Source organism: Phalangium opilio, unplaced genomic scaffold, assembly GCF_054372755.1.
Source record: "Phalangium opilio isolate 3A_F unplaced genomic scaffold, DU_Popi_V2 ptg000092l_1, whole genome shotgun sequence".
Classification (NCBI taxonomy): Eukaryota; Metazoa; Arthropoda; class Arachnida; order Opiliones; family Phalangiidae; genus Phalangium; species Phalangium opilio.
Window position 1 is genome coordinate 2,633,931 of NW_028324197.1, and position 22,523 is coordinate 2,656,453.

General features: G+C 35.3%; 51 non-coding genes across 51 annotated transcripts; all 51 read left to right on the forward strand.

Annotated features, from left to right (window-relative positions):
- The first annotated feature begins 585 nt into the window (after window positions 1–585).
- Window positions 586–658, forward strand: TRNAT-UGU (transfer RNA threonine (anticodon UGU)). Its single transcript has one exon. It is a non-coding gene; the product is annotated as a tRNA-Thr (tRNA).
- Window positions 659–824: 166 nt separating this feature from the next.
- On the forward strand, window positions 825–897 carry TRNAN-AUU (transfer RNA asparagine (anticodon AUU)). Its single transcript has one exon. It is a non-coding gene; the product is annotated as a tRNA-Asn (tRNA).
- A 133-nt stretch (window positions 898–1,030) lies between these two features.
- TRNAP-AGG (transfer RNA proline (anticodon AGG)) lies at window positions 1,031–1,103 on the forward strand. Its single transcript has one exon. It is a non-coding gene; the product is annotated as a tRNA-Pro (tRNA).
- A 166-nt stretch (window positions 1,104–1,269) lies between these two features.
- On the forward strand, window positions 1,270–1,342 carry TRNAT-AGU (transfer RNA threonine (anticodon AGU)). The gene has a single exon. It is a non-coding gene; the product is annotated as a tRNA-Thr (tRNA).
- A 1,294-nt stretch (window positions 1,343–2,636) lies between these two features.
- On the forward strand, window positions 2,637–2,709 carry TRNAT-CGU (transfer RNA threonine (anticodon CGU)). The gene has a single exon. It is a non-coding gene; the product is annotated as a tRNA-Thr (tRNA).
- A 132-nt stretch (window positions 2,710–2,841) lies between these two features.
- On the forward strand, window positions 2,842–2,914 carry TRNAT-CGU (transfer RNA threonine (anticodon CGU)). Its single transcript has one exon. It is a non-coding gene; the product is annotated as a tRNA-Thr (tRNA).
- Window positions 2,915–3,765: 851 nt separating this feature from the next.
- TRNAT-UGU (transfer RNA threonine (anticodon UGU)) lies at window positions 3,766–3,838 on the forward strand. The gene has a single exon. It is a non-coding gene; the product is annotated as a tRNA-Thr (tRNA).
- A 339-nt stretch (window positions 3,839–4,177) lies between these two features.
- On the forward strand, window positions 4,178–4,250 carry TRNAN-AUU (transfer RNA asparagine (anticodon AUU)). The gene has a single exon. It is a non-coding gene; the product is annotated as a tRNA-Asn (tRNA).
- Window positions 4,251–4,383: 133 nt separating this feature from the next.
- TRNAT-AGU (transfer RNA threonine (anticodon AGU)) lies at window positions 4,384–4,456 on the forward strand. The gene has a single exon. It is a non-coding gene; the product is annotated as a tRNA-Thr (tRNA).
- Window positions 4,457–4,795: 339 nt separating this feature from the next.
- On the forward strand, window positions 4,796–4,868 carry TRNAT-AGU (transfer RNA threonine (anticodon AGU)). Its single transcript has one exon. It is a non-coding gene; the product is annotated as a tRNA-Thr (tRNA).
- Window positions 4,869–5,001: 133 nt separating this feature from the next.
- Window positions 5,002–5,074, forward strand: TRNAT-UGU (transfer RNA threonine (anticodon UGU)). The gene has a single exon. It is a non-coding gene; the product is annotated as a tRNA-Thr (tRNA).
- A 372-nt stretch (window positions 5,075–5,446) lies between these two features.
- On the forward strand, window positions 5,447–5,519 carry TRNAT-UGU (transfer RNA threonine (anticodon UGU)). Its single transcript has one exon. It is a non-coding gene; the product is annotated as a tRNA-Thr (tRNA).
- An 869-nt stretch (window positions 5,520–6,388) lies between these two features.
- On the forward strand, window positions 6,389–6,461 carry TRNAT-AGU (transfer RNA threonine (anticodon AGU)). Its single transcript has one exon. It is a non-coding gene; the product is annotated as a tRNA-Thr (tRNA).
- A 578-nt stretch (window positions 6,462–7,039) lies between these two features.
- Window positions 7,040–7,112, forward strand: TRNAT-UGU (transfer RNA threonine (anticodon UGU)). The gene has a single exon. It is a non-coding gene; the product is annotated as a tRNA-Thr (tRNA).
- Window positions 7,113–7,245: 133 nt separating this feature from the next.
- On the forward strand, window positions 7,246–7,318 carry TRNAT-AGU (transfer RNA threonine (anticodon AGU)). The gene has a single exon. It is a non-coding gene; the product is annotated as a tRNA-Thr (tRNA).
- An 806-nt stretch (window positions 7,319–8,124) lies between these two features.
- TRNAT-AGU (transfer RNA threonine (anticodon AGU)) lies at window positions 8,125–8,197 on the forward strand. Its single transcript has one exon. It is a non-coding gene; the product is annotated as a tRNA-Thr (tRNA).
- A 133-nt stretch (window positions 8,198–8,330) lies between these two features.
- Window positions 8,331–8,403, forward strand: TRNAT-UGU (transfer RNA threonine (anticodon UGU)). The gene has a single exon. It is a non-coding gene; the product is annotated as a tRNA-Thr (tRNA).
- A 167-nt stretch (window positions 8,404–8,570) lies between these two features.
- TRNAT-UGU (transfer RNA threonine (anticodon UGU)) lies at window positions 8,571–8,643 on the forward strand. The gene has a single exon. It is a non-coding gene; the product is annotated as a tRNA-Thr (tRNA).
- Window positions 8,644–9,220: 577 nt separating this feature from the next.
- TRNAT-UGU (transfer RNA threonine (anticodon UGU)) lies at window positions 9,221–9,293 on the forward strand. Its single transcript has one exon. It is a non-coding gene; the product is annotated as a tRNA-Thr (tRNA).
- A 610-nt stretch (window positions 9,294–9,903) lies between these two features.
- On the forward strand, window positions 9,904–9,976 carry TRNAT-AGU (transfer RNA threonine (anticodon AGU)). The gene has a single exon. It is a non-coding gene; the product is annotated as a tRNA-Thr (tRNA).
- Window positions 9,977–10,109: 133 nt separating this feature from the next.
- Window positions 10,110–10,182, forward strand: TRNAT-UGU (transfer RNA threonine (anticodon UGU)). Its single transcript has one exon. It is a non-coding gene; the product is annotated as a tRNA-Thr (tRNA).
- A 133-nt stretch (window positions 10,183–10,315) lies between these two features.
- On the forward strand, window positions 10,316–10,388 carry TRNAT-AGU (transfer RNA threonine (anticodon AGU)). Its single transcript has one exon. It is a non-coding gene; the product is annotated as a tRNA-Thr (tRNA).
- Window positions 10,389–10,967: 579 nt separating this feature from the next.
- TRNAT-AGU (transfer RNA threonine (anticodon AGU)) lies at window positions 10,968–11,040 on the forward strand. The gene has a single exon. It is a non-coding gene; the product is annotated as a tRNA-Thr (tRNA).
- Window positions 11,041–11,413: 373 nt separating this feature from the next.
- TRNAT-AGU (transfer RNA threonine (anticodon AGU)) lies at window positions 11,414–11,486 on the forward strand. The gene has a single exon. It is a non-coding gene; the product is annotated as a tRNA-Thr (tRNA).
- A 133-nt stretch (window positions 11,487–11,619) lies between these two features.
- TRNAT-AGU (transfer RNA threonine (anticodon AGU)) lies at window positions 11,620–11,692 on the forward strand. The gene has a single exon. It is a non-coding gene; the product is annotated as a tRNA-Thr (tRNA).
- Window positions 11,693–11,825: 133 nt separating this feature from the next.
- TRNAT-AGU (transfer RNA threonine (anticodon AGU)) lies at window positions 11,826–11,898 on the forward strand. The gene has a single exon. It is a non-coding gene; the product is annotated as a tRNA-Thr (tRNA).
- A 133-nt stretch (window positions 11,899–12,031) lies between these two features.
- TRNAT-AGU (transfer RNA threonine (anticodon AGU)) lies at window positions 12,032–12,104 on the forward strand. Its single transcript has one exon. It is a non-coding gene; the product is annotated as a tRNA-Thr (tRNA).
- A 133-nt stretch (window positions 12,105–12,237) lies between these two features.
- Window positions 12,238–12,310, forward strand: TRNAT-UGU (transfer RNA threonine (anticodon UGU)). The gene has a single exon. It is a non-coding gene; the product is annotated as a tRNA-Thr (tRNA).
- A 167-nt stretch (window positions 12,311–12,477) lies between these two features.
- On the forward strand, window positions 12,478–12,550 carry TRNAT-UGU (transfer RNA threonine (anticodon UGU)). The gene has a single exon. It is a non-coding gene; the product is annotated as a tRNA-Thr (tRNA).
- Window positions 12,551–12,922: 372 nt separating this feature from the next.
- On the forward strand, window positions 12,923–12,995 carry TRNAT-AGU (transfer RNA threonine (anticodon AGU)). The gene has a single exon. It is a non-coding gene; the product is annotated as a tRNA-Thr (tRNA).
- A 166-nt stretch (window positions 12,996–13,161) lies between these two features.
- On the forward strand, window positions 13,162–13,234 carry TRNAT-AGU (transfer RNA threonine (anticodon AGU)). The gene has a single exon. It is a non-coding gene; the product is annotated as a tRNA-Thr (tRNA).
- A 339-nt stretch (window positions 13,235–13,573) lies between these two features.
- On the forward strand, window positions 13,574–13,646 carry TRNAT-AGU (transfer RNA threonine (anticodon AGU)). Its single transcript has one exon. It is a non-coding gene; the product is annotated as a tRNA-Thr (tRNA).
- A 404-nt stretch (window positions 13,647–14,050) lies between these two features.
- TRNAT-CGU (transfer RNA threonine (anticodon CGU)) lies at window positions 14,051–14,123 on the forward strand. The gene has a single exon. It is a non-coding gene; the product is annotated as a tRNA-Thr (tRNA).
- A 132-nt stretch (window positions 14,124–14,255) lies between these two features.
- Window positions 14,256–14,328, forward strand: TRNAT-CGU (transfer RNA threonine (anticodon CGU)). The gene has a single exon. It is a non-coding gene; the product is annotated as a tRNA-Thr (tRNA).
- Window positions 14,329–15,179: 851 nt separating this feature from the next.
- TRNAT-UGU (transfer RNA threonine (anticodon UGU)) lies at window positions 15,180–15,252 on the forward strand. Its single transcript has one exon. It is a non-coding gene; the product is annotated as a tRNA-Thr (tRNA).
- Window positions 15,253–15,385: 133 nt separating this feature from the next.
- Window positions 15,386–15,458, forward strand: TRNAT-AGU (transfer RNA threonine (anticodon AGU)). Its single transcript has one exon. It is a non-coding gene; the product is annotated as a tRNA-Thr (tRNA).
- Window positions 15,459–15,591: 133 nt separating this feature from the next.
- Window positions 15,592–15,664, forward strand: TRNAT-UGU (transfer RNA threonine (anticodon UGU)). The gene has a single exon. It is a non-coding gene; the product is annotated as a tRNA-Thr (tRNA).
- Window positions 15,665–16,036: 372 nt separating this feature from the next.
- On the forward strand, window positions 16,037–16,109 carry TRNAT-AGU (transfer RNA threonine (anticodon AGU)). The gene has a single exon. It is a non-coding gene; the product is annotated as a tRNA-Thr (tRNA).
- An 817-nt stretch (window positions 16,110–16,926) lies between these two features.
- Window positions 16,927–16,999, forward strand: TRNAA-UGC (transfer RNA alanine (anticodon UGC)). Its single transcript has one exon. It is a non-coding gene; the product is annotated as a tRNA-Ala (tRNA).
- Window positions 17,000–17,404: 405 nt separating this feature from the next.
- On the forward strand, window positions 17,405–17,477 carry TRNAT-AGU (transfer RNA threonine (anticodon AGU)). The gene has a single exon. It is a non-coding gene; the product is annotated as a tRNA-Thr (tRNA).
- Window positions 17,478–18,022: 545 nt separating this feature from the next.
- On the forward strand, window positions 18,023–18,095 carry TRNAT-AGU (transfer RNA threonine (anticodon AGU)). Its single transcript has one exon. It is a non-coding gene; the product is annotated as a tRNA-Thr (tRNA).
- Window positions 18,096–18,228: 133 nt separating this feature from the next.
- Window positions 18,229–18,301, forward strand: TRNAA-UGC (transfer RNA alanine (anticodon UGC)). The gene has a single exon. It is a non-coding gene; the product is annotated as a tRNA-Ala (tRNA).
- Window positions 18,302–18,706: 405 nt separating this feature from the next.
- Window positions 18,707–18,779, forward strand: TRNAT-AGU (transfer RNA threonine (anticodon AGU)). The gene has a single exon. It is a non-coding gene; the product is annotated as a tRNA-Thr (tRNA).
- A 339-nt stretch (window positions 18,780–19,118) lies between these two features.
- TRNAT-AGU (transfer RNA threonine (anticodon AGU)) lies at window positions 19,119–19,191 on the forward strand. The gene has a single exon. It is a non-coding gene; the product is annotated as a tRNA-Thr (tRNA).
- Window positions 19,192–19,530: 339 nt separating this feature from the next.
- TRNAN-AUU (transfer RNA asparagine (anticodon AUU)) lies at window positions 19,531–19,603 on the forward strand. The gene has a single exon. It is a non-coding gene; the product is annotated as a tRNA-Asn (tRNA).
- Window positions 19,604–19,736: 133 nt separating this feature from the next.
- TRNAT-AGU (transfer RNA threonine (anticodon AGU)) lies at window positions 19,737–19,809 on the forward strand. The gene has a single exon. It is a non-coding gene; the product is annotated as a tRNA-Thr (tRNA).
- A 339-nt stretch (window positions 19,810–20,148) lies between these two features.
- On the forward strand, window positions 20,149–20,221 carry TRNAT-AGU (transfer RNA threonine (anticodon AGU)). Its single transcript has one exon. It is a non-coding gene; the product is annotated as a tRNA-Thr (tRNA).
- A 133-nt stretch (window positions 20,222–20,354) lies between these two features.
- Window positions 20,355–20,427, forward strand: TRNAT-UGU (transfer RNA threonine (anticodon UGU)). The gene has a single exon. It is a non-coding gene; the product is annotated as a tRNA-Thr (tRNA).
- A 371-nt stretch (window positions 20,428–20,798) lies between these two features.
- Window positions 20,799–20,871, forward strand: TRNAT-AGU (transfer RNA threonine (anticodon AGU)). The gene has a single exon. It is a non-coding gene; the product is annotated as a tRNA-Thr (tRNA).
- A 1,023-nt stretch (window positions 20,872–21,894) lies between these two features.
- On the forward strand, window positions 21,895–21,967 carry TRNAA-UGC (transfer RNA alanine (anticodon UGC)). The gene has a single exon. It is a non-coding gene; the product is annotated as a tRNA-Ala (tRNA).
- A 405-nt stretch (window positions 21,968–22,372) lies between these two features.
- TRNAT-AGU (transfer RNA threonine (anticodon AGU)) lies at window positions 22,373–22,445 on the forward strand. Its single transcript has one exon. It is a non-coding gene; the product is annotated as a tRNA-Thr (tRNA).
- Window positions 22,446–22,523: the final 78 nt, after the last annotated feature.

Consider the following 22,523-nt stretch of genomic DNA (forward strand, 5'->3'; position numbering starts at 1 on the left):
AGTAAAAAGGAGATCATGAGTTCGATTCTCGTCGGAGCCTCGCTGTTATGTTACTTGAACTAGATTTCGTAGCTATATAATTTTGAAAAAATAAAATAATAGGGCAAAAGTTCCCATGAGATAATTTAGTTAATTTACTGAAATATTCTGCATTCATATCGCTTCAAAGCATGGGCTCCGTGGCTTAGTGGTTAAAGCGTCAGTCTTGTAAACAAGATATCATGTGTTCGATTCTCGTCGGAGCCCTGCTGTTTTATTTCTTGAACTAGATTTCGAAGCTATTAAATTTTGAAAAATTAAAACAATAAGGTAAAAATTCCGAGGAGTTAATTTAGTTAAATTAATGGAATATTCAGCATTCATGTCGCTTCAAAGCAAGGGCTCCTTGGCTTAGTGGTTAAAGCGCCTGTCTAGTAAACAGGAATTCATGAGTTCGATTCTCGTCGGAGCATCGCTGTTATGTTACTTGAACTAGATTTCGTAGCTATATAGTTTTGAAAAATTAAAATAATAGGGCAAAAGTTCCCATGAGATAATTTAGTTAATTTACTGAAATATTCTGCATTCATATCGCTTCAAAGAAAGGGCTCCGTGGCTTAGTGGTTAAAGCGCCTGTCTTGTATACAGGAGATCATGAGTTCGATTCTCGTCGGAGCCTCGCTGTTATATTACTTGAACTAGATTTCGAAGCTATTAAATTTTGAAAAATTAAAAATAATAGTTGATTTAGATATGCATATAAGCAAACAATTGTGTAAAAGTTCCGATGTGATAATTTAGTTAATTTACTGAAATATTCAGCATTCATATCGCTTCAAAGCAAGGGCTCCGTGGCTTAGTGGTTAAAGCGCCTGTCTATTAAACCGGAGAGCATGAGTTCGATTCTCGTCGGAGCCTCGCTGTTATGTTACTTGACCTTGATTTCGTAGCTATTAAATTTTGAAAAATTAAACCAATAGGGTAAAAATTCCGATGACATAATTTAGTTAATTTACTGAAATATTCAGCATTCATATCGCTTCAAAGAAAGGGCTCCGTGGCTTAGTGGTTAAAGCGCCTGTCTAGGAAACAGGAGATCATGAGTTCGATTCTCGTCGGAGCCTTGCTGTTATATTACTTGAACTAGATTTCGAAGCTATTAAATTTTGAAAAATTAAAAATTATAGTTGATTTAGATATGCATATATGCAAACAATAGTGTAAAAGTTCCCATGAGATAATTTAGAGAATTTACTGAAATATTCAGCATTCATATCGCTTCAAAGCAAGGGCTCCGTGGCTTAGTGGTTAAAGCGCCTGTCTAGTAAACAGAAGATCATGAGTTCGATTCTCGTCGGAGCCTCGCTGTTATGTTACTTGAACTAGATTTCGTAGCTATTAAATTTTGAAAAATTAAAAATAATAGTTGATTTAGATATGCATATAAGCAAACAATAGTGTAAAAGTTCCGATGTGATAATTTAGTTAATTTACTGAAATATTCAGCATTCATTTCGCTTCAGAGCAAGGGCTCCGTGGCTTAGTGGTTAAAGCGCCCTTCCATTAAACCGGAGATCATGAGTTCGATTCTCGTCGGAGCCTCGCTGTTATGTTACTTGACCTAGATTTCGTAGCTATTAAATTTTGAAAAATTAAACCAATAGGGTAAAAATTCCGATGAGTTAATTTAGTTAAATTACTGGAATATTCAGCATTCATGTCGCTTCAAAGCAAGGGCTCCGTGGCTTAGTGGTTAAAGCGCTTGTCTAGTAAACAGGAGATCATGAGTTCGATAATCGCCGGAGCCTCGCTGTTATGTTACTTGAACTAGATTTCGTAGCTATATAATTTTGAAAAATTAAAATAATAGGGCAAAAGTTCCCAAGAGATAATTTAGTTAATTTACTGAAATATCCTGCATTCATATCGCTTCAAAGCAAGGGCTCCGTGGCTTAGTGGTTAAAGCGCCAGTCTTGTAAACAGGATATCATGTGTTCGATTCTCGTCGGAGCCTTGCTGTTTTATTACTTGAACTAGATTTCGAAGCTATTAAATTTTGAAAAATTAAAAATAATAGTTGATTTAGATATGCATATATGCAAACAATGGTGTAAAAGTTCCCATGAGATAATTTAGTTAATTTACTGAAATATTCTGCATTCATATCGCTTCAAAGCAAGGGCTCCGTGGCTTATTGGTTAAAGCGCCTGTCTAGTAAACAGGAGATCATGAGTTCGATGCTCGTCGGAGCCTCCCTGTTATATTACTTGTACTAGATTTCGTAGCTATTAAATTTTTAAAAATTAAAAATAATAGTTGATTTAGATATGCATTTATGCAAACAATAGTGTAAAAGTTACGTTGAGATAATTTAGTTAATTTACTGAAATATTCTGCATTCATATCGCTTCAAAGCAAGGGCTCCGTGGCTTAGTGGTTAAAGTGCCAATCTTGTAAACAGGAGATCATGTGTTCGATTCTCGTCGGAGCCTTGCTGTTATATTACTTGAACTAGATTTCGAAGCTATTAAATTTTGAAAAATTAAAAATTATAGTTGATTTAGATATGCATATATATAACAATAGTGTAAAAGTTCCCATGAGATAATTTAGTGAATTTACTGAAATATTCAGCATTCATATCGCTTCAAAGCAAGGGCTCCGTGGCTTAGTGGTTAAAGCGCCTGTCTCGTAACCAGGAGATCATGAGATCGATTCTCGTCGGAGCCTCGCTGTTATGTTACTTGAACGAGATTTCGTAGCTATTAAGTTTTGAAAAAATAAAACAATAGGGTAAAAATTCCGATGAGTTAATTTAGTTAAATTACTGGAATATTCGCTTTCATGTCACTTCAATGCAAGGGCTCCGTGGCTTAGTGGTTAAAGCGCCTGTCTCGTAAACAGGAGATCACGAGATCGATTCTCGTCGGAGCCCTGCTGTTATGTTACTTGAACTAGATTTCGTAGCTATTAAATTTTGAAAAATTAAAAATTATAGTTGATTTAGATATGCATATATGCAAACAATAGGGTAACAGTTCCGATGAGATAATTTAGTTAATTTACTGAAATATTCAGCATTCATATCGCTTCAAAGCGAGGGCTCCGTGGCTTAGTAGTTAAAGCGCCTGTCTAGTAAACAGGAGATTATGAGTTCGATTCTCGTTGGAGCCTTGCTGTTATGTTACTTGAACTAGATTTCGTAGCTATCAAATTTTGAAAAAATTAAAAATAATAGTTGATTTAGATATTCATTTATGCAAACAATAGGGTAAAAGTTCCGATGAGATAATTCATTTAATTTACTGGAATATTAAGAATTCATATCGCTTCAAAGCAAGGGCTCCGTGGCGTTGTGGTTAAAGCGACTGTGTAGTAAACAGGAGAGCATGAGTTCGATTCTCGTCGGAGCCTCGCTGTTATATTACTTGATCTAGATTTCGTAGCTATTAAAATATGAAAAGTTAAAACAATAGTGTAAAAATTCCGATGAGTTAGTTTAGTTAAATTACTGGAATATTCAGCATTCATGTCGCTTCAAAGCAAGGGCTCCGTGGCTTAGTGGTTAAACCGCCTGTCTCGTAAACAGGAGATCATAAGATCGATTCTCGTCGGAGCCCTGCTGTTAAGTTACTTGAACTAGATTTCGTAGCTATTAAATTTTGAAAAATTAAAAATAATAGTTGATTTAGATATGCATATATGCAAACAATAGGGTAACAGCTCCGATGAGATAATTTATTTAATTTACTGAAAAATTCAGCATTCATGTCGCTTCAAAGCAAGGGCTCCGTGGCTAAGTGGTAAAAGCGCCTGTCTTGTAAACAGGAGATCAAGAGTTCGATTCTCGTCGGAGCCTCGCTGTTATATCAATTGAACTAGATTTCGAAGCTATTAAATTTTGAAAAATTAAAACAATAGGGTAAAAATTCCGACGAGTTAATTTAGTTAAATTACAGGAATATTCAGCATTCATGTCACTTCAAAGCAATAGCTCCGTGGCTTAGTGGTTAAAGCGCCTGTATAGTAAACAGGAGATCATGAGTTCGATTCTCGTCGGAGCCTCCCTGTTATATTACTTGAACTAGATTTCGTAGCTATTAAATTTTGAAAAATTAAAACAATAGGGTAAAAATTCCAATGAGTTAATTTAATTAAATTACTGGAATATTCAGCATTCATGTCGCTTCAAAGCAAGGGCTCCGTGGCTTAGTGGTTAAAGCGCCTGTCTATTAAACAGGAGATCATGAGTTCGAGTCTCGTCGGAGCCTCGCTGTTATGTTACTTGAACTAGATTTCGTAGCTATTAAATTTTGAAAAATTAAAACATTAGGGTAAAAATTCCGATGAGTTAATTTAGTTAAATTACTGGAATATTCAGCATTCATGTCGCTTCAAAGCAAGGGCTCCGTGGCTTAGTGGTTAAAGCGCCTGTCTAGTAAACAGGAGATCATGAGTTCGATTCTCGTCGGAGCCTCGCTAATATGTTACTTGAACTAGATTTCGTAGCTATATAATTTTGAAAAATTAAAATAATAGGGCAAAAGTTCCCATGAGATAATTTAGTTAATTTACAGAAATATTCAGCATTCATATCGCTTCAAAGCAAGGGCTACGTGCCTTAGTGGTTAAAGCGCCAGTCTAGTAAACAGGAGATCATGAGTTCGATTCTCGTCGGAGCCTTGCTGTTATGTTACTTGGTCTATATTTCGTAGCTATTAAATTTTGAAAAATTAAAACAATAGGGTAAAAATTCCGACGAGTTAATTTAGTTAAATTACAGGAATATTCAGCATTCATGTCACTTCAAAGCAATAGCTCCGTGGCTTAGTGGTTAAAGCGCCTGTCTAGTAAACAGGAGATCATGAGTTCGATTCTCGTCGGAGCCTCGCTGTTATGTTACTTGAACTAGATTTCGTAGCTATATAATTTTGAAAAATTAAAATAATAGGGCAAAAGTTCCCATGAGATAATTTAGTTAATTTACTGAAATATTCTGCATTCATATCGCTTCAAAGCAAGGGCTCCGTGGCTTAGTGGTTAAAGCGGCTGTCTTGTAAACAGGAGATCATGAGTTCGATTCTCGTCGGAGCCTCCCTGTTATATTACTTGAACTAGATTTCGTAGCTATTAAATTTTGAAAAATTAAAAATAATAGTTGAATTAGATATGCATATATGCAAACAATAGTGTAAAAGTTACGTTGAGATAATTTAGTTAATTTACTGAAATATTCAGCATTCATATCGCTTCAAAGCAAGGGCTCCGTGGCTTAGTGGTTAAATCGCCTGTCTAGTAAACAGGAGATCATGAGTTCGATTCTCGTCGGAGCCTTGCTGTTATGTTACTTGACCTAGATTTCGTAACTATTAAATGTTGAAAAATTGAAACAATAGGGTAAAAATTCCGATGTGTTAATTTAGTTAAATTACTGGAATATTCAGCATTCATGTCGCTTCAAAGCAAGGGCTCCGTGGCTTAGTGGTTAAAGCGCCTGTCTTGTAAACAGGAGATCATGAGTTCGATTCGCGTCGGAGCCTCGCTGTTATGTTACTTGAACCAGATTTCGTAGCTATTAATTTTTGAAAAATTAAAACAATAGGGTAAAAATTCCGATGAGTTTATTTAGTTAATTTACTGAAATATTCACCATTCATATCGCTTCAAAGCAAGGGCTCCTTGGCTTAGTGGTTAAAGCGCCAGGTCTAGTAAACAGGAGATCATGAGTTCGATTCTCGTCGAAGCCTTGCTGTTATATTACTTGACCTAGATTTCGTAGCTATTAAATTTTGAAAAATTAAAACAATAGGGTAAAAATTCTGAGGAGTTAATTTAGTTAAATTACTGGAATATTCAGCATTCATGTCGCTTCAAAGCAAGGGCTCCGTGGCTTAGTGGTTAAAGCGCCTGTCTAGTAAACAGGAGATCATGAACTCGATTCTCGTCGGAGCCTCGCTGTTATGTTACATGAACTAGATTTCGTAGCTATATAATTTTGAAAAATTAAAATAATAGGGCAAAAGTTCCCATGAGATAATTTAGTTAATTTACTGAAATATTCTGCATTCATATCGCTTCAAAGCAAGGGCTCCGTGGCTTAGTGGTTAAAGCGCCAGTCTTGTAAACAGGAGATAATGTGTTCGATTCTCGTCGGAGCCTTGCTGTTATATTACTTGAACTAGATTTCGAAGCTATTAAATTTTGAAAAATTAAAAATAATATTTGAAAAATTAAAAATAATATTTGAAAAATTAAAAATAATATTTGAAAAATTAAAAATAATATTTGAAAAATTAAAAATAATATTTGTTTTAGATATGCAAATATGCAAACAATAGTGTAAAAGTTCCCATGAGATAATTTAGTTAATTTACTGAAATATTCAGCATTCATATCGCTTCAAGGCAAGGGCTCCGTTGCTTAGTGGTTAAAGCGCCTGTCTAGTAAACAGGAGATCATGAGTTCGATTCTCGTCGGAGCCTTGCTGTTATGTTACTTGACCTAGATTTCGTAGCTATATAATTTTGAAAAATTAAAATAATAGGGCAAAAGTTCCCATGAGATAATTTAGTTAATTTTCTGAAATATTCTGCATTCATATCGCTTCAAACCAAGGGCTCCGTGGGTTAGTGGTTAAAGCGCCTGTCTTGTAAACAGGAGATCATGTGTTCGATTCTCGTCGGAGCCTAGCTGTTATATTACTTGAACTAGATTTCGAAGCTATTAAATTTTGAAAAATTAAAAATTATAGTTGATTTAGATATGCATATATGCAAACAATAGTGTAAAAGTTCCCATGAGATAATTTAGTTAATTTACTGAAATATTCAGCATTCATATCGCTTCAAAGCAAGGGCTCCGTGGCTTAGTGGTTAAATCGCCTGTCTAGTAAAAAGGAGATCATGAGTTCGATTCTCGTCGGAGCCTTGCTGTTATGTTACTTGACCAAGATTTCGTAGCTATTAAATGTTGAAAAATTGAAACAATAGGGTAAAAATTCCGATGAGTTAATTTAGTTAAATTACTGGAATATTCAGCATTCATGTCGCTTCAAAGCAAGGGCTCCGTGGCTTAGTGGTTAAAGCGCCTGTCTTGTAAACAGGAGATCATGAGTTCGATTCTCGTCGGAGCCTCGCTGTTATGTTACTTGAACCAGATTTCGTAGCTATTAATTTTTGAAAAATTAAAACAATAGGGTAAAAATTCCGATGAGTTTATTTAGTTAAATTACTGGAATATTCAGCATTCATGTCGCTTCAAAGCAAGGGCTCCGTGGCTTAGTGGTTAAAGCGCCTGTCTAGTAAACAGGAGATCATGAGTTCGATACTCGTCGGAGCCTCGCTGTTATGTTACTTGAACTAGATTTCGTAGCTATATAATTTTGAAAAATTAAAATAATAGGGCAAAAGTTCCCATGAGATAATTTAGTTAATTTACTGAAATATTCTGCATTCATTTCGCTTCAAAGCAAGGGCTCCGTGGCTTAGTGGTTAAAGCGCCAGGTCTAGTAAACAGGAGATCATGATATCGATTCTCGTCGAAGCCTTGCTGTTATATTACTTGACCTAGATTTCGTAGCTATTAAATTTTGAAAAATTAAAACAATAGGGTAAAAATTCTGAGGAGTTAATTTAGTTAAATTACTGGAATATTCAGCATTCATGTCGCTTCAAAGCAAGGACTCCGTGGCTTAGTGGTTAAAGCGCCTGTCTAGTAAACAGGAGGTTATGAACTCGATTCTCGTCGGAGCCTCGCTGTTATGTTACATGAACTAGATTGCGTAGCTATATAATTTTGAAAAATTAAAATAATAGGGCAAAAGTTCCCATGAGATAATTTAGTTAATTTACTGAAATATTCTGCATTCATATCGCTTCAAAGCAAGGGCTCCGTGGCTTAGTGGTTAAAGCGCCAGTCTTGTAAACAGGAGATCATGTGTTCGATTCTCGTCGGAGCCTTGCTGTTATATTACTTGAACTAGATTTCGAAGCTATTAATTTTTGAAAAATTTAAAATAATATTTGAAAAATTAAAAATAATATTTGATTTAAATATGCATATATGCAAACAATAGTGTAAAAGTTCCCATGAGATAATTTAGTTAATTTACTGAAATATTCAGCATTCATATCGCTTCAAGGCAAGGGCTCCGTTGCTTAGTGGTTAAAGCGCCTGTCTAGTAAACAGGAGATCATGAGTTCGATTCTCGTCGGAGCCTTGCTGTTATGTTACTTGCCCTAGATTTCGTAGCTATTAAATTTTGAAAAATTAAAACAATAGGGTAAAAATTCCGAGGAGTTAATTTAGTTAAATTACTGGAATATTCAGCATTCATGTCGCTTCAAAGCAAGGGCTCCGTGGCTTAGTGGTTAAAGCGCCTGTCTTGTAAGCAGGAGATCATGAGTTCGATTCTCGTCGGAGCCTCGCTGTTATGTTACTTGAACTAGATTTCGTAGCTATTAAATTTTGAAAAATTAAAAAATAATAGTTGATTTAGATATGCATATAAGCAAACAATAGTGTAAAAGTTCCGATGTGATAATTTAGTTAATTTACTGAAATATTCAGCATTCATATCGCTTCAAAGCAAGGGCTCCGTGGCTTAGTGGTTAAAGCGCCTGTCTTGTGAACAGGAGATCATGAGTTCGATTCTCGTCGGAGCCTCGCTGTTATGTTACTTGAACTAGATTTCGTAGCTATTAAATTTTGAAAAATTAAAACAATAGGGTAAAAATTCCGATGAGTTAATTTAGTTAAATTACTGGAATATTCAGCATTCATGTCGTTTCAAAGCGAGGGCTCCGTGGCTTAGTGGTTAAAGCGCCTGACTAGTAAACAGGAGATCATGAGTTCGATTCTCGTCGGAGCATTGCTGTTATGTTACTTGACCTAGATTTCGTAGCTATATAATTTTGAAAAATTAAAATAATAGGGCAAAAGTTCCCATGAGATAATTTAGTTAATTTACTGAAATATTCTGCATTCATATCGCTTCAAAGCAAGGGCTCCGTGGCTTAGTGGTTAAAGCGCCAGTCTTGTAAACAGGAGATCATGTGTTCGATTTTCGTCGGAGCCTTGCTGTTATATTACTTGAACTAGATTTCGAAGCTATTAAATTTTGAAAAATTAAAATTATAGTTGATTTAGATATGCATATATGCAAACAATAGTGTAAAAGTTCCCATGAGATAATTTAGTAAATTTACTGAAATATTCAGCATTCATATCGCTTCAAAGCAAGGGCTCCGTGGCTTAGTGGTTAAAGCGCCTGTCTTGTAAACAGGAGATCATGAGTTCGATTCTCGTCGGAGGCTTGCTGTTATGTTACTTGACCTAGATTTCAAAGCTATTAAATTTTGAAAAATTAAAACAATAGGGTAAAAACTCCGCTGAGTTAATTTAGTTAAATTACTGGAATATTCAGCATTCATGTCGCTTCAAAGCAAGGGCTCCGTGGCTTAGTGGTTAAAGCGCCTGTCTAGTAAAAAGGAGATCATGAGTTCGATTCTCGTCGGAGCCTCGCTGTTATGTTGATTGAACTAGATTTCGTAGCTATTAAATTTTGAAAAATTAAAATTATAGTTGATTTAGATATGCATATATGCAAACAATAGTGTAAAAGTTCCCATGAGATAATTTAGTTAATTTACTGAAATATTCTGCATTCATATCGCTTCAAACCAAGGGCTCCGTGGGTTAGTGGTTAAAGCGCCTGTCTTGTAAACAGGAGATCATGTGTTCGATTCTCGTCGGAGCCTAGCTGTTATATTACTTGAACTAGATTTCGAAGCTATTAAATTTTGAAAAATTAAAAATTATAGTTGATTTAGATATGCATATATGCAAACAATAGTGTAAAAGTTCCCATGAGATAATTTAGTTAATTTACTGTAATATTCAGCATTCATATCGCTTCAAAGCAAGGGCTCCGTGGCTTAGTGGTTAAAGCGCCTGTCTAGTAAACAGGAGATCATGAGTTCGATTCTCGTCGGAGCCTTGCTGTTATGTTACTTGACCTAGATTTCGTAGCTATTAAATGTTGAAAAATTCAAACAATAGGGTAAAAATTCCGATGAGTTAATTTAGTTAAAATATTGGAACATTCAGCATTCATGTCGCTTCAAAGCAAGGGCTCCGTGGCTTAGTGGTTAAAGCGCCTGTCTTGTAAACAGGAGATCATGAGTTCGATTCTCGTCGGAGCCTCGCTGTTATGTTACTTGAACTAGATTTCGTAGCTATTAAATTTTGTAAAATTAAAACAATAGGGTAAAAATTCCGATGAGTTTATTTAGTTAAATTACTGGAATATTCAGCATTCATGTCGCTTCAAAGCAAGGGCTCCGTGGCTTAGTGGTTAAAGCGCCTGTCTAGTAAACAGGAGATCATGAGTTCGATTCTCGTCGGAGCCTCGCTGTTATGTTACTTGAACTAGATTTCGTAGCTGTATAATTTTGAAAAATTAAAATAATAGGGCAAAAGTTCCCATGAGATAATTTAGTTAATTTACTGAAATATTCTGCATTCATATCGCTTCAAGGCAAGGGCTCCGTGGCTTAGTGGTTAAAGCGCCAGTCATGTAAACAGGAGATCATGTGTTCGATTCTCGTCGGAGCCTTGCTGTTATGTTGATTGAACTAGATTTCGTAGCTATATAATTTTGAAAAATTAAAAATTATAGTTGATTTAGATATGCATATATGCAAACAATAGTGTGAAAGTTCCCATGAGATAATTTAGTTAATTTACTGAAATATTCAGCATTCATATCGCTTTAAAGCAAGGGCTAAGTGGCTTAGTGGTTAAAGCGCCAGGTCTAGTAAACAGAAGATCATGAGTTCGATTCTCGTCGGAGCCTTGCTGTTATATTACTTGAACTAGATTTCGTAGCTATTAAATTTTGAAAAATTAAAACAATAGGGTAAAAATTCCGAGGTGTTAATTTAGTTAAATTACTGGAATATTCAGCATTAATGTCGCTTCAAAGCAAGGGCTCCGTGGCTTAGTGGTTAAAGCACCTGTCTAGTAAACAGGAGATCATGAGTTCGATTCTCGTCGGAGCCTCGCTGTTATGTTGATTGAACTAGATTTCGTAGCTATTAAATTTTGAAAAATTAAAAATTATAGTTGATTTAGATATGCATATATGCAAACAATAGTGTGAAAGTTTCCATGAGATAATTTAGTTAATTTACTGAAATATTCAGCATTCATATCGCTTCAAAGCAAGGGCTCCGTGGCTTAGTGGTTAAAGCGCCAGGTCTAGTAAACAGGAGATCATGAGTTCGATTCTCGTCGGAGCCTTGCTGTTATATTACTTGACGTAGATTTCGTAGCTATTAAATTTTGTAAAATTAAAACAATAGGGTAAAAATTCCGATGAGTTTATTTAGTTAAATTACTGGAATATTCAGCATTCATGTCGCTTCAAAGCAAGGGCTCAGTGGCTTAGTGGTTAAAGCGCCTGTCTAGTAAACAGGAGATCATGAGTTCGATTCTCGTCGGAGCCTCGCTGTTATGTTACATGAACTAGATTTCGTAGCTATATAATTTTGAAAAATTAAAATAATAGGGCAAAAGTTCCCATGAGATAATTTAGTTAATTTACTGAAATATTCAGCATTCATATCGCTTCAAGGCAAGGGCTCCGTTGCTTAGTGGTTAAAGCGCCTGTCTAGTAAACAGGAGATCATGAGTTCGATTCTCGTCGGAGCCTTGCTGTTATGTTACTTGACCTAGATTTCGTAGCTATTAAATTTTGAAAAATTAAAACAATAGGGTAAAAATTCCGATTAGTTAATTTAGTTAAATTACTGGAATATTCAGCATTCATGTCGCTTCAAAGCAAGGGCTCAGTGGCTTAGTGGTTAAAGCGCCTGTCTAGTAAACAGGAGATCATGAGTTCGATTCTCGTCGGAGCCTCGCTGTTATGTTACATGAACTAGATTTCGTAGCTATATAATTTTGAAAAATTAAAATAATAGGGCAAAAGTTCCCATGAGATAATTTAGTTAATTTACTGAAATATTCAGCATTCATATCGCTTCAAGGCAAGGGCTCCGTTGCTTAGTGGTTAAAGCGCCTGTCTAGTAAACAGGAGATCATGAGTTCGATTCTCGTCGGAGCCTTGCTGTTATGTTACTTGACCTAGATTTCGTAGCTATTAAATTTTGAAAAATTAAAACAATAGGGTAAAAATTCCGATTAGTTAATTTAGTTAAATTACTGGAATATTCAGCATTCATGTCGCTTCAAAGCAAGGGCTCCGTGGCTTAGTGGTTAAAGCGCCTGTCTTGTAAACAGGAGATCATGAGTTCGGTTCTCGTCGGAGCCTCGCTGTTATATTACTTGAACTAGATTTCGAAGCTATTAAATTTTGAAAAATTAAAAAATAATAGTTGATTTAGATATGCATATAAGCACACAATAGTGTAAAAGTTCCGATGTGATAATTTAGTTAATTTACTGAAATATTCAGCATTCATATCGCTTCAAAGCAAGGGCTCCGTGGCTTAGTGGTTAAAGCGCCTGTCTTGTAAACAGGAGATCATGAGTTCGATTCTCGTCGGAGCCTCGCTGTTATGTTACTTGAACTAGATTTCATAGCTATATAATTTTGAAAAATTAAAATAATAGGGCAAAAGTTCCCATGAGATAATTTAGTTAATTTACTGAAATATTCTGCATTCATATCGCTTCAAAGCAAGGGCTCCGTGGCTTAGTGGTTAAAGCGCCAGTCTTGTAAACAGGAGATCATGTGTTCGATTCTCGTCGGAGCCTTGCTGTTATATTACTTGAACTAGATTTCGAAGCTATTAAATTTTGAAAAATTAAAAATAATAGTTGATTTAGATATGCATATATGCAAACAATAGTGTAAAAGTTCCCATGAGATAATTTAGTAAATTTACTGAAATATTCAGCATTCATATCGCTTCAAAGTAAGGGCTCCGTGGCTTAGTGGTTAAAGCGCCTGTCTAGTAAACAGGAGATCATGAGTTCGATTCTCGTCGGAGCCTCGCTCTTATGTTACTTGAACTAGATTTCGTAGCTATTAAATTTTGAAAAATTAAAAATAATAGTTGATTTAGATATGCATATATGCAAACAATAGTGTAAAAGTTCCCATGAGATAATTTAGTAAATTTACTGAAATATTCAGCATTCATATCGCTTCAAAGTAAGGGCTCCGTGGCTTAGTGGTTAAAGCGCCTGTCTAGTAAACAGGAGATCATGAGTTCGATTCTCGTCGGAGCCTCGCTGTTATGTTACTTGAACTAGATTTCGTAGCTATTAAATTTTGAAAAATTAAAACAATAGGGTAAAAATTCCGATGAGTTAATTTAGTTAAATTACTGGAATATTCAGCATTCATGTCGCTTGAAAGCGAGGGCTCCGTGGCTTAGTGGTTAAAGCGCCTGTCTAGTAAACAGGAGATCATGAGTTCGATTCTCGTCGGAGCATTGCTGTTATGTTACTTGACCTAGATTTCGTAGCTATTAAATTTTGAAAAATTAAAGCAATAGGGTAAAAATTCCGATGAGATAATTTAGTTAATTTACTGAAATATTCTGCATTCATATCGCTTCAAAGCAACGGCTCCGTGGCTTAGTGGTTAAAGCGCCAGTCTAGTAAACAGGAGATCATGAGTTCGATTCTCGTCGGAGCCTCGCTGTTATGTTACTTGAACTAGATTTCGAAGCTATTAAATTTTGAAAAATTAAAAATAATAGTTGATTTAGATATGCATATATGCAAACAATAGTGTAAAAGTTACGTTGAGATAATTTAGTTAATTTACTGAAATATTCTGCATTCATATCGCTTCAAAGCAAGGGCTCCGTGGCTTAGTGGTTAAAGTGCCAATCTTGTAAACAGGAGATCATGTGTTCGATTCTCGTCGGAGCCTTGCTGTTATATTACTTGAACTAGATTTCGAAGCTATTAAATTTTGAAAAATTAAAAATTATAGTTGATTTAGATATGCATATATATAACAATAGTGTAAAAGTTCCCATGAGATAATTTAGTGAATTTACTGAAATATTCAGCATTCATATCGCTTCAAAGCAAGGGCTCCGTGGCTTAGTGGTTAAAGCGCCTGTCTCGTAACCAGGAGATCATGAGATCGATTCTCGTCGGAGCCTCGCTGTTATGTTACTTGAACGAGATTTCGTAGCTATTAAATTTTGAAAAAATATAACAATAGGGTAAAAATTCCGATGAGTTAATTTAGTTAAATTACTGGAATATTCGCTTTCATGTCACTTCAATGCAAGGGCTCCGTGGCTTAGTGGTTAAAGCGCCTGTCTCGTAAACAGGAGATCACGAGATCGATTCTCGTCGGAGCCCTGCTGTTATGTTACTTGAACTAGATTTCGTAGCTATTAAATTTTGAAAAATTAAAAATAATAGTTGATTTAGATATGCATATATGCAAACAATAGGGTAACAGTTCCGATGAGATAATTTAGTTAATTTACTGAAATATTCAGCATTCATATCGCTTCAAAGCGAGGGCTCCGTGGCTTAGTAGTTAAAGCGCCTGTCTAGTAAACAGGAGATTATGAGTTCGATTCTCGTTGGCGCCTTGCTGTTATGTTACTTGAACTAGATTTCGTAGCTATCAAATTTTGAAAAAATTAAAAATAATAGTTGATTTAGATATTCATTTATGCAAACAATAGGGTAAAAGTTCCGATGAGATAATTCATTTAATTTACTGGAATATTAAGAATTCATATCGCTTCAAAGCAAGGGCTCCGTGGCGTTGTGGTTAAAGCGACTGTGTAGTAAACAGGAGAGCATGAGTTCGATTCTCGTCGGAGCCTCGCTGTTATATTACTTGATCTAGATTTCGTAGCTATTAAAATATGAAAAGTTAAAACAATAGTGTAAAAATTCCGATGAGTTAGTTTAGTTAAATTACTGGAATATTCAGCATTCATGTCGCTTCAAAGCAAGGGCTCCGTGGCTTAGTGGTTAAACCGCCTGTCTCGTAAACAGGAGATCATAAGATCGATTCTCGTCGGAGCCCTGCTGTTAAGTTACTTGAACTAGATTTCGTAGCTATTAAATTTTGAAAAATTAAAAATAATAGTTGATTTAGATATGCATATATGCAAACAATAGGGTAACAGCTCCGATGAGATAATTTATTTAATTTACTGAAAAATTCAGCATTCATGTCGCTTCAAAGCAAGGGCTCCGTGGCTAAGTGGTAAAAGCGCCTGTCTTGTAAACAGGAGATCAAGAGTTCGATTCTCGTCGGAGCCTCGCTGTTATATCAATTGAACTAGATTTCGAAGCTATTAAATTTTGAAAAATTAAAATAATAGGGTAAAAATTCCGATGAGATAATTTAGTTAATTTACTGAAATATTCTGCATTCATATCGCTTCAAAGCAAGGGCTCTGTGGCTTAGTGGTTAAAGCGCCTGTCTAGTAAACAGGAGATCATGAGTTCGATTCTCGTCGGAGCCTCGCTGTTATGTTACTTGAACTAGATTTCGTAGCTATATAATTTTGAAAAATTAAAATAATAGGGCAAAAGTTCCCATGAGATAATTTAGTTAATTTACTGAAATATTCTGCATTCATATCGCTTCAAAGCAAGGGCTCCGTGGCTTAGTGGTTAAAGCGGCTGTCTTGTAAACAGGAGATCATGAGTTCGATTCTCGTCGGAGCCTCCCTGTTATATTACTTGAACTAGATTTCGTAGCTATTAAATTTTGAAAAATTAAAAATAATAGTTGAATTAGATATGCATATATGCAAACAATAGTGTAAAAGTTACGTTGAGATAATTTAGTTAATTTACTGAAATATTCTGCATTCATATCGCTTCAAAGCAAGGGCTCCGTGGCTTAGTGGTTAAAGCGAAAGTCCCTTAAACAGGAGATCATGTGTTCGAGTCTCGTCGGAGCCTCGCTGTTATGTTACTTGAACTAGATTTCGTAGCTATTAAATTTTGAAAAAATAAAACATTAGGGTAAAAATTCCGATGAGTTAATTTAGTTAAATTACTGGAATATTCAGCATTCATGTCGCTTCAAAGCAAGGGCTCCGTGGCTTAGTGGTTAAAGCGCCTGTCTAGTAAACAGGAGATCATGAGTTCGATTCTCGTCGAAGCCTCGCTAATATGTTACTTGAACTAGATTTCGAAGCTATTAAATTTTGAAAAATTAAAAAATATAGTTGATTTAGATATGCATATATGCAAAATATAGTGTAAAAGTTCCCATGAGATAATTTAGTTAATTTACTGAAACATTCTGCATTCATATCGCTTCAAAGCAAGGGCTCCGTGGCTTAGTGGTTAAAGCGCCAGTCTTGTAAATAGGAAATCATGTGTTCGTTTCTCGTCGGAGCCTCCCTGTTATATTACTTGAACTAGATTTCGAAGCTATTAAATTTTGAAAAATTAAAAAATATAGTTGATTTAGATATGCATATATGCAAAATATAGTGTAAAAGTTCCCATGAGATAATTTAGTTAATTTACAGAAATATTCAGCATTCATATCGCTTCAAAGCAAGGGCTACGTGCCTTAGTGGTTAAAGCGCCAGTCTAGTAAACAGGAGATCATGAGTTCGATTCTCGTCGGAGCCTTGCTGTTATGTTACTTGATCTATATTTCGTAGCTATTAAATTTTGAAAAATTAAAACAATAGGGTAAAAATTCCGACGAGTTAATTTAGTTAAATTACAGGAATATTCAGCATTCATGTCACTTCAAAGCAATAGCTCCGTGGCTTAGTGGTTAAAGCGCCTGTATAGTAAACAGGAGATCATGAGTTCGATCCTCGTCGGAGCCTCGCTGTTATGTTACTTGAACTAGATTTCGTAGCTATATAATTTTGAAAAATTAAAATAATAGGGCAAAAGTTCCCATGAGATAATTTAGTTAATTTACTGAAATACTCTGCATTCATATCGCTTCAAAGCAAGGGCTCCGTGGCTTAGTGGTTAAAGCGGCTGTCTTGCAAACAGGAGATCATGAGTTCGATTCTCGTCGGAGCCTCCCTGTTATATTACTTGAACTAGATTTCGTAGCTATTAAATTTTGAAAAATTAAAAATAATAGTTGAATTAGATATGCATATATGCAAACAATAGTGTAAAAGTTACGTTGAGATAATTTAGTTAATTTACTGAAATATTCTGCATTCATATCGCTTCAAAGCAAGGGCTCCTTGGCTTAGTGGTTAAAGCGAAAGTCTTGTAAACAGGAGATCATGTGTTCGATTCTCGTCGGAGCCTTGCTGTTATATTACTTGAACTAGATTTCGAAGCTATTAAATTTTGAAAAATTAAAAATTATAGTTGAATTAGATATGCATATATGCAAACAATAGTGTAAAAGTTCCCATGAGATAATTTAGTTAATTTACTGAAATATTCAGCATTCATATCGCTTCAAAGCAAGGGCTCCGTGGCTTAGTGGTTAAAGCGCCTGTCTAGTAAACAGGAGATCATGAGTTCGATACTCGTCGGAGCCTTGCTGTTATGTTACTTGACCTAGATTTCGTAGCTATTAAATTTTGAAAAATTAAAACAATAGGGTAAAAATTCCGATGAGTTAATTTAATTAAATTACTGGAATATTCAGCATTCATGTCGCTTCAAAGCAAGGGCTCCGTGGCTTAGTCGTTAAAGCGCCTGTCTAGTAAAAAGGAGATCATGTGTTCGATTCTCGTCGGATCATTGCTGTTATGTTACTTGATCTATATTTCGTAGCTATTAAATTTTCAAAAATTAAAACAATAGGGTAAAAATTCCGACGAGTTAATTTAGTTAAATTACAGGAATATTCAGCATTCATGTCACTTCAAAGCAATAGCTCCGTGGCTTAGTGGTTAAAGCGCCTGTATAGTAAACAGGAGATCATGAGTTCGATTCTCGTCGGAGCCTCGCTGTTAAGTTACTTGAACTAGATTTCGTAGCTCTATAATTTTGAAAAATTAAAATAATAGGGTAAAAACTCCGATGAGATAATTTAGTTAATTTACTGAAATATTCTGCATTCATATCGCTTCAAAGCAAGGGCTCCGTGGCTTAGTGGTTAAAGCGCCTGTCTAGTAAACAGGAGATCATGAGTTCGATCCTCGTCGGAGCCTCGCTGTTATGTTACTTGAACTAGATTTCGTAGCTATATAATTTTGAAAAATTAAAATAATAGGGCAAAAGTTCCCATGAGATAATTTAGTTAATTTACTGAAATACTCTGCATTCATATCGCTTCAAAGCAAGGGCTCCGTGGCTTAGTGGTTAAAGCGGCTGTCTTGCAAACAGGAGATCATGAGTTCGATTCTCGTCGGAGCCTCCCTGTTATATTACTTGAACTAGATTTCGTAGCTATTAAATTTTGAAAAATTAAAAATAATAGTTGAATTAGATATGCATATATGCAAACAATAGTGTAAAAGTTACGTTGAGATAATTTAGTTAATTTACTGAAATATTCTGCATTCATATCGCTTCAAAGCAAGGGCTCCTTGGCTTAGTGGTTAAAGCGAAAGTCTTGTAAACAGGAGATCATGTGTTCGATTCTCGTCGGAGCCTTGCTGTTATATTACTTGAACTAGATTTCGAAGCTATTAAATTTTGAAAAATTAAAAATTATAGTTGAATTAGATATGCATATATGCAAACAATAGTGTAAAAGTTCCCATGAGATAATTTAGTTAATTTAGTGAAATATTCAGCATTCATATCGCTTCAAAGCAAGGGCTCCGTGGCTTAGTGGTTAAAGCGCCTGTCTAGTAAACAGGAGATCATGAGTTCGATACTCGTCGGAGCCTTGCTGTTATGTTACTTGACCTAGATTTCGTAGCTATTAAATTTTGAAAAATTAAAACAATAGGGTAAAAATTCCGATGAGTTAATTTAATTAAATTACTGGAATATTCAGCATTCATGTCGCTTCAAAGCAAGGGCTCCGTGGCTTAGTCGTTAAAGCGCCTGTCTAGTAAAAAGGAGATCATGTGTTCGATTCTCGTCGGATCATTGCTGTTATGTTACTTGACCTAGATTTCGTAGCTATTAAATTTTGAAAAATTAAATCAATAGGGTAAAAATTGCGAGGAGTTAATTTAGTTAAACTACTGGAATATTCAGTGTTCATGTCGCTTCATAGCAAGGGCTCCGTGGCTTAGTGGTTAAAGCGCCTGTCTAGTAAACAGGAGATCATGAGTTCGATTCTCGTCGGAGCCTCGCTGTTATGTTACTTGAACTAGATTTCGTAGCTATATAATTTTGAAAAATTAAAATAATAGGGCAAAAGTTCCCATGAGATAATTTAGTTAATTTTCTGTAATATTCTGCATTCATATCGCTTCAAACCAAGGGCTCCGTGGGTTAGTGGTTAAAGCGGCTGTCTTGTAAACAGGAGATCATGAGTTCGATTCTCGTCGGAGCCTCCCTGTTATATTACTTGAACTAGATTTCGTAGCTATTAAATTTTGAAAAATTAAAACAATAGGGTAAAAATTCCAATGAGTTAATTTAATTAAATTACTGGAATATTCAGCATTCATGTCGCTTCAAAGCAAGGGCTCCGTGGCTTAGTGGTTAAAGCGCCTGTCTATTAAACAGGAGATCATGAGTTCGAGTCTCGTCGGAGCCTCGCTGTTATGTTACTTGAACTAGATTTCGTAGCTATTAAATTTTGAAAAATTAAAACATTAGGGTAAAAATTCCGATGAGTTAATTTAGTTAAATTACTGGAATATTCAGCATTCATGTCGCTTCAAAGCAAGGGCTTCGTGGCTTAGTGGTTAAAGCGCCTGTCTAGTAAACAGGAGATCATGAGTTCGATTCTCGTCGGAGCCTCGCTAATATGTTACTTGAACTAGATTTCGTAGCTATATAATTTTGAAAAATTAAAATAATAGGGCAAAAGTTCCCATGAGATAATTTAGTTAATTTACAGAAATATTCAGCATTCATATCGCTTCAAAGCAAGGGCTACGTGCCTTAGTGGTTAAAGCGCCAGTCTAGTAAACAGGAGATCATGAGTTCGATTCTCGTCGGAGCCTTGCTGTTATGTTACTTGGTCTATATTTCGTAGCTATTAAATTTTGAAAAATTAAAACAATAGGGTAAAAATTCCGAAGAGTTAATTTAGTTAAATTACAGGAATATTCAGCATTCATGTCACTTCAAAGCAATAGCTCCGTGGCTTAGTGGTTAAAGCGCCTGTCTAGTAAACAGGAGATCATGAGTTCGATTCTCGTCGGAGCCTCGCTGTTATGTTACTTGAACTAGATTTCGTAGCTATATAATTTTGAAAAATTAAAATAATAGGGCAAAAGTTCCCATGAGATAATTTAGTTAATTTACTGAAATATTCTGCATTCATATCGCTTCAAAGCAAGGGCTCCGTGGCTTAGTGGTTAAAGCGGCTGTCTTGTAAACAGGAGATCATGAGTTCGATTCTCGTCGGAGCCTCCCTGTTATATTACTTGAACTAGATTTCGTAGCTATTATTTTTGAAAAATTAAAAATAATAGTTGAATTAGATATGCATATATGCAAACAATAGTGTAAAAGTTACGTTGAGATAATTTAGTTAATTTACTGAAATATTCAGCATTCATATCGCTTCAAAGCAAGGGCTCCGTGGCTTAGTGGTTAAATCGCCTGTCTAGTAAACAGGAGATCATGAGTTCGATTCTCGTCGGAGCCTTGCTGTTATGTTACTTGACCTAGATTTCGTAACTATTAAATGTTGAAAAATTAAAACATTAGGGTAAAAATTCCGATGAGTTAATTTAGTTAAATTACTGGAATATTCAGCATTCATGTCGCTTCAAAGCAAGGGCTCCGTGGCTTAGTGGTTAAAGCGCCTGTCTAGTAGACAGGAGATCATGAGTTCGATTCTCGTCGGAGCCTCGCTAAAATGTTACTTGAACTAGATTTCGTAGCTATATAATTTTGAAAAATTAAAATAATAGGGCAAAAGTTCCCATGAGATAATTTAGTTAATTTACAGAAATATTCAGCATTCATATCGCTTCAAAGCAAGGGCTACGTGCCTTAGTGGTTAAAGCGCCTGTCTAGTAAACAGGAGATCATGAGTTCGATTCTCGTCGAAGCCTCGCTAATATGTTACTTGAACTAGATTTCGAAGCTATTAAATTTTGAAAAATTAAAAAATATAGTTGATTTAGATATGCATATATGCAAAATATAGTGTAAAAGTTCCCATGAGATAATTTAGTTAATTTACTGAAACATTCTGCATTCATATCGCTTCAAAGCAAGGGCTCCGTGGCTTAGTGGTTAAAGCGCCAGTCTTGTAAATAGGAAATCATGTGTTCGTTTCTCGTCGGAGCCTCCCTGTTATATTACTTGAACTAGATTTCGAAGCTATTAAATTTTGAAAAATTAAAAAATATAGTTGATTTAGATATGCATATATGCAAAATATAGTGTAAAAGTTCCCATGAGATAATTTAGTTAATTTACAGAAATATTCAGCATTCATATCGCTTCAAAGCAAGGGCTACGTGCCTTAGTGGTTAAAGCGCCAGTCTAGTAAACAGGAGATCATGAGTTCGATTCTCGTCGGAGCCTTGCTGTTATGTTACTTGATCTATATTTCGTAGCTATTAAATTTTGAAAAATTAAAACAATAGGGTAAAAATTCCGACGAGTTAATTTAGTTAAATTACAGGAATATTCAGCATTCATGTCACTTCAAAGCAATAGCTCCGTGGCTTAGTGGTTAAAGCGCCTGTATAGTAAACAGGAGATCATGAGTTCGATCCTCGTCGGAGCCTCGCTGTTATGTTACTTGAACTAGATTTCGTAGCTATATAATTTTGAAAAATTAAAATAATAGGGCAAAAGTTCCCATGAGATAATTTAGTTAATTTACTGAAATACTCTGCATTCATATCGCTTCAAAGCAAGGGCTCCGTGGCTTAGTGGTTAAAGCGGCTGTCTTGCAAACAGGAGATCATGAGTTCGATTCTCGTCGGAGCCTCCCTGTTATATTACTTGAACTAGATTTCGTAGCTATTAAATTTTGAAAAATTAAAAATAATAGTTGAATTAGATATGCATATATGCAAACAATAGTGTAAAAGTTACGTTGAGATAATTTAGTTAATTTACTGAAATATTCTGCATTCATATCGCTTCAAAGCAAGGGCTCCTTGGCTTAGTGGTTAAAGCGAAAGTCTTGTAAACAGGAGATCATGTGTTCGATTCTCGTCGGAGCCTTGCTGTTATATTACTTGAACTAGATTTCGAAGCTATTAAATTTTGAAAAATTAAAAATTATAGTTGAATTAGATATGCATATATGCAAACAATAGTGTAAAAGTTCCCATGAGATAATTTAGTTAATTTACTGAAATATTCAGCATTCATATCGCTTCAAAGCAAGGGCTCCGTGGCTTAGTGGTTAAAGCGCCTGTCTAGTAAACAGGAGATCATGAGTTCGATACTCGTCGGAGCCTTGCTGTTATGTTACTTGACCTAGATTTCGTAGCTATTAAATTTTGAAAAATTAAAACAATAGGGTAAAAATTCCGATG